Raw genomic sequence first — 6907 nt, 5'->3', positions numbered from 1 at the left:
GTTATGTCCTGTATAATAGTCTTGTTCCTTCTACTTCTTTAGAACTATCTACCGTGTATGCACTCTGTTCTAAAAAATTCTCTATTATTTTTAAGGAGTGATTTTAGTAACATTTGGTTGGATTGTTGATGTTCAGTTGTCAGTTGTTTTGATAATAAGTTGTTTATCATTAAACTTATCAAATTTTTATCAGAGTATTAGTGTGGCAATGAGAGCAGGAAAATGGTGTAGAAGTAAGAGCAGGAAGATGGTTTGGCAGTGACATCAGGGAGTTGGTGTGGCAGTGAGAGCAGAGAGTTGATATGGCAGTTGGAGCAGAAAGTTAGTGTAGCAGTAACAGCAGAGAATTGGTGTGCAGTGAGAGCAGGAAGATATTGTGGCAGTGGCAGTGAGAGTTGGTGTGTCAGTGACATGCTGTGGCAGTTACAGCAGGGAAAAAGAGTCTCCCTGCTCTTACGGCCACACCTTATTTCGGCTTTCATTGGCACGCTATCTACCTGCTCTAACTGCCTCACTATCTCCTTGCTCTCATGGCCACACCTATCGGCTTTCACTGCCAAACAATCTACATGCTCTAACTGCCTCACCATTTATCTGCTCTCATGGCCCCACCTTTCAGCTTTCACTGCCACACCATCTACCTGCTCTAACTACCTCAACTTTTCCCTGCCCTCACAGCTACTGCATCTCCTTGCCTTCACTGCCACACCGTTTGTCTACTCTCAATGCCACACATCATACCAGCTCTGAATGTCACACCTTCATTGCCTTCACTGACAACTTAATTCTCTCAATGCCTCAGGAACTCTCACAGCCTCACCATCTCCTTGCTCTAACTGCCTTAACATATCCCTGCTGCCACTGCCCCACCATCTTTCGGCTCTCAGTGCCACACCAACTTTCTGCTCTCACTGCCACAGCAACTCATGATGTCATTGCCAAATCATCCCTTTGCCTTCACTTCCACACCATTATCCTCCTCTCAATGCCACACGAATTCTCGGCTCTCACTGCCACACCAACTCCCTGCCGCCACACTCCATCTCACTGCTCTCCCTTGTACACCATCTTCCTACTCTCATTGCAACACCATCTCTCTGCTCTCAATGACTCATATCCCAAACCTCTCACTGCCACGCCATCTTCCTGCTCTCATTGCCACACCATCTCACTGCTCTCAATGCCATACCATCTTCCAGCTCTCACTGCCACACTATCTCACTGCTCTCACAGCCACACTATCTCACTGCTCTCACAGCCACACCATCTCGCCACTCTCACTGCCAAGCAATCTCCCTGCTCCCACAGCTTTATCTTTATTGTGCTCTTGCCACACAAACTCCCTGCTCTATGTGCCTTACCATGTCCCTGCTTTTACTGCTAAACCAACTCCCTGCTCTCACTGCCACACAAACTCTGTTCTTGCACCCACATCATCTTGCTGCTATTGCTGCCACACCATCTCCAGGCTATCACTGCTGACACATCTCCTGGTGGTCACTGCTACACCATCTGCCTGCTCTCAATGCCACACTATCTCACTGCTCCAACTGCAACACCATTATCCTGATTTCCATGCTTCACCATTTCCCTGCTCTCATTGCGAAACCATTTCTCGCGCCCCCATGGCCACACCACTTCTGCTCACACTGCCGCACCAATTCCCAGCTCTCACTGCCAAACCAGCTGACTGTTTTCAGTGTTTCTGTTTTCAGTGTTTCACCATCTCTCTGGTGTCACTGCCAACTATCTTCCTGCTCTTACTCCCACACCATCTCCCTGTTTTTACTGGCACAAGACCTTGCTCTGAATGCCGCACAATCTCCTTGCTCTGAATGCCACACCATCTCCCATCCCACACTGCCACACCATTTCGCTGCTCTCACTTAAACCCTGCTCCCACTGCCACACCATTTCCTTGCTCACATGGCAATATCATCTTCCGCTGTCACTGCCACACCATCTCCCTGTATCACCCTGCTGTCAATGCCACATCATTTGCCTGCTCTCATTGCCACACCATCACTCTACCTCACTATCTCCCTGCTTTCATTATTGCCACTCCATCTCTCTGCTCTCACAGATACACCTTCTTCCTCATTGCCACATCTGTCTTCTCTCACTGCCTCACCAACTGCCTTACAGAAAAAACAAAACTAAAATAAGAAACAGGTTCTGTAAATTCAAATATTTTAATAACAAAATAAAATAATAAAACTCAGTCTGATTAGTGGCTTCTGCTATTTTAAACTATACATTTAAAGTACGATATACCTGAAACACCCTTTTATAACCAAATTTGAATGATCAAACTCTGTCCAATCTGTCATTTATGATATAAACTTTAAATTTATAAATTAAGTTTCATCAGTCACTTTTATCTAAACCATACTATGAAACTTAAAAAAAAGTAACAAATAGCGAGAAGTATGTAAATATATAAAGCATCATATAAACCAAACTTGAATGATAAGAATTCAGTATGATTAGTCACTCCTGGTATGAACTATTCTATGAGACTGTAAGAAAAAAGAAACAAATAGTAAGAAGCAGTACATAAAGATTTTGAAACAAATTTCAAATGCTAATGACTATGACACTTTTGGGATTTCAAACCATACTATAAAAATGACAAAAAAAGAACTCAATAGTGAAAACAAAGAAAAACATGACAAATAATTTCAGAATGAACCTTTAAAGACAAAAATCAGTCTAATTATAACTTTCAGGTTTTTATTTACAATGAAAGTAAGAAAAGAAAAAAATACTGAGAATTAGAAACTTCATTATAAAAGTAAACATAACTAATATAATCTGAGTCAAATCAGTCATTTCTGAGATCAAACTAAGAAAAGAAACAAATACATACTGTTTTGAATCAATCACAAATTATGAGAACTCAGTCGATCAGTCCCTTATTGTGTTTTAAACCTTATTATAAAGCGTAAAAAACAAATTGTAAGAAGTTACTACTACATGAAACATCATTTTAAAAGCAATCAAAAATGATATAACTGAGTCTGATCAGTCACTTCAGGTATAAATTATACTACGAAAGTGAGAAAAAGAAACCAATGCTAGAAAATTAGTACATAAAAAATATAAAAGCAAAACATAAATTATAAAAAGTAAATCTGACTAGTCAATCTTAGTAAAACTATACTGTTAAACCAAGAAAAAAAGAATAGTAGGAAGTCAGTAGTACATTTTAAAACCAGTTTCAATGATCAGAACTCAATTTTATTAGTCACTTCTAGTATTTGAAATGATACTATAAAACTGATAAAAGGACAAAATAGTGAGACGACTATCAACATAATCAGAATCAACCTCAAATGATAAGAACACTGTCTGGCCAGTCAATTCTGGTATTTTAAATTATACTATGAAACTGACAAAAGAAAAATAAACACTAAGAAATGAGTAGTAAATGCAGCATAATTTTTTAGAACCAAACAGAAAGGATAAAAACTACATCTAATGAGTCACTTCTCGTATAAACTACACTATGTATCTAAAAAAGAAGTCAGGAAAAACATTTGAAAAACCAACCTAAAAAATAAGTCAATCCTGGTACTTTAACTTTAGAAAAGAGAAAACTGAGAGTCAAATGTCAGTAGGACATTAAACATCATTTTAAAAACAATATCAATTGATAAAAACTAAGTCTGATCAGTCACTCCTGGTAAAAACTGATAAGAATAGTGTGAAGTCAGTATTACATGAAACATCATTTTCAAACAAACTTCAAATCATAAGAACTCAGTGTGATCAGTCACTTCAGGTTTTTTAAACTCTATTATAGAAATGAGAAGAAAAGAAACAAATACTCGGAAAGAAAAACAAGGCTAAACCAAAGAAAAAGGGATAACAACTAAATCTGTTAGTCATTCCTGGTATAAACTATACTAAGTAAGTGAAAAAGAAAAAACAAGAAACAAGAAGTCAGTACAACATAAATCATTTTAGAAGCCAACCTCAAATAATAAAAAGTCAACTTGATTAGTCACTCTTGTCATTTTTAACTAAACTATAAAACTGAGGAAACAGGGAACAGGTAGTCAAAAGTGGGCAGCAGAAAACCTCATATTGTAGAACTCAGTCTGATCATTAACTCCTCTAGTGTACACCATACTATATTATAGAACTGAAAAAACGAAAAAGTTTAAAAGAGTAACATAAAACATTGAACAAAGCAAACTCAAATGAAAAGAACTGTCCGTTGAGTCACTTCTTTTATTTTAAACCATAGTAAACGGAGAAGCAAAAAATTAGGAGTACTGCGTGAAACATCAATTTAAACCAGCTCAAATGACATCAACTCAGTCTGATCAGTCACTCTGGGTATAATAAAAAGCTCAAGGAAAAGAAACAGGTAGTGAGAAGTCAGTAGTGCATAAGACACCATTATGAAACTAACTTTAAATGAGAAAAACTCAATCTGATCAGTCACTGTTAAGCTACACTATAAAAGTTAGGAAAGACGAAACAAATGGTAAAAATAAGTAGTAGTAGATAAAATATCACTTTAAAATCAACTTTAATTAATCTAAACTTAACTTGATCATTCACATCTGTTATTTTAAAGGTTGCAATGAAACTAAGAAAGGAAGAAACAAATCCTGAGAAATGAGTAGTACATCAGATAAAATTCTAAAACCAAGAAAATGAAAACTTGTTCAGTAACCCCTAGTCTAAACTATATACTTTGAACCCGAGAAAAACAGTAAGGAGTCACCACAACATAAAAACATGTTTAAAAAGGGAACCTGAAGTAATAGTTCAATCTAAACATTCACTATGAAACTGAGAAAAGTGGAAACACTGTCCAAAATGAGACATTTTACCAACAAACTCAAATTATAATAGTGAGGTTTTAATGAAAATAACACATCAGAATCGACATCAAATAAATGGAACCGTCCCATCAGTCACTCCCTGTATTTTAAACTATACTTTGAAATTGAAAAAAAAACAAGGACTAAAAAATGAGTGGTACATGAAACATTTTAACACCAAACTCAAATCATAAGAACTCAGTCGTCTTAATATACACCATACAACAAAAATGAGAGAAGAAATAAATATAGATAAGTATATATAGGTATAACGTGAAACAAAAACCAACCTCAAATAAAAAGTCTGATCAGTGACCATACCATGAAACTAAACAAGGAAAAAAGAAATAGTGACGGGTACAACATAGAACATTTAGAACCTAGCTCAAATTATAGTAACCTAGTCTAATCATGACTTCTTGTATTATTAACTGTGATGAAAGGAAGAAATAAAAGAAACCAACAGGAAAAACTTCAAGAAACAGAAAAAACTATCTCAGAATCTTACCTACAATGATATCAACTATGTCTGATCAGTCACTTCTGTTATTTTTAATAAAATATTCATGACAATATTTTAATACCAACATTAATGATAAAACTGTTTCATCAGACACTACTGGTATCAACTAACTATACTACTAAGAAAAGAAAGAAGTGACAAGTCAATAAAACATGAAACATTATTTTAAAACAAAACTAAAAAATAAGAACTCAGTCTGTTCATTTACTTCTGGTATTTAAAACTATAAAATAAAACTAACAAGAAAAAAATGGCGAGAAACCAAACAAAAAGGCCAAACTTATTCTGATCAGTCACTCCATGTCGAAACTATACTGTGAAACAGAGAAAAAAACAGTGGTAAAACATTAAACATCACTTGGAACACCAACCTCATAAAATAACTCCTGACTCATAGTGGTTTACACTATACTTCGAAACTCAGAAAAAAAGAGTAGTCAAAGGTGTGGAGGACATGAAACATTTTAAAACCCAACTCAAATGATGAGAACTCAGTCTCATAAGTCACTTCTGCTATAAACTACACTATGAAAGTGACAAAAATGAAGCAAAATTGGGAGAAGTCAGTAGTACATGAAACATTTTATAACCAATTTGAAATAAGAACTTATTCAGAACAGTCCTACTAGTATTTTAAACTGTACTATAAAAATAAGAAAAGAAGCAAATAGACCACTCTAGGGTAGAATTGAATGTGTTAGACAAGTATAAAAATTTTTACAGTTGTAAAGCATGGTTTAGGATGAAATTAAGTCAGGCCGGCATTTTCGTTTGCAACTATCAATAGAGAGCAAATTGGCCGACATAAAAACATACCTATATTAAGAATTTTGGAAAAAATTTTACCAAATCCTTGACAGGAGAAGCTTAGAAGCAGCTGTTCTTTTTTATAACATGCGCTTTTTAGCCATTGATAGAGCTACAGCAGGTAAGGTGAGGCATTTTCTTTGTGCCTCCATTCACTTCCCTAATAAACTTGCCAACCAAAATGGCAGCCAATTATGTGTGGGAGATACCTTGTATAAATTTACTGAAATTCAAAACTTTTAATCACACTTAAAGGGTTGTTTATCCTGAGAATTAAGTAATACATAAAACATTTGCCAAACAAAAAGGATAAAACTAATTGTGATCAGACACTCCAGGTATTAACAATACTATGAAACTGAGATAGGATGAAGCAATAAGAGAGAAGTGAGAACAACATGAAACATTTCAGAAACCAACCTCAAAAATAACTCAATATCATCAGTCACTCCTGTTATTTTGTATATCATAATTAAACTGAGGAAAGAGGAAATAAATAGTCAAAAGTGAGTAGGACATGAAACATCAAAATAAATCTATTGGTCACATAACAACTCACTCTGATGAGCACCATACAATATTATATAACAGAAAAGAAACAAAATAATGAAAAGTAAGTATAAAATGGAACAATAGAAAATTTCATTAAAAGAACTCTCATAAGATACATCTGGTTTCTTTAACTATAATATGAAACAGCTACAAAATTTCCCTGTTCTCACTGGCACATCCCTCTGCT

This window comes from Amphimedon queenslandica, unplaced genomic scaffold, assembly GCF_000090795.2.
Source record: "Amphimedon queenslandica unplaced genomic scaffold, v1.1 AMPQUscaffold_13002, whole genome shotgun sequence".
Lineage (NCBI taxonomy): Eukaryota > Metazoa > Porifera > Demospongiae > Haplosclerida > Niphatidae > Amphimedon > Amphimedon queenslandica.
The sequence above is the reverse complement of the archived record's forward strand: the minus strand, read 5'-3'. Positions refer to the sequence as shown.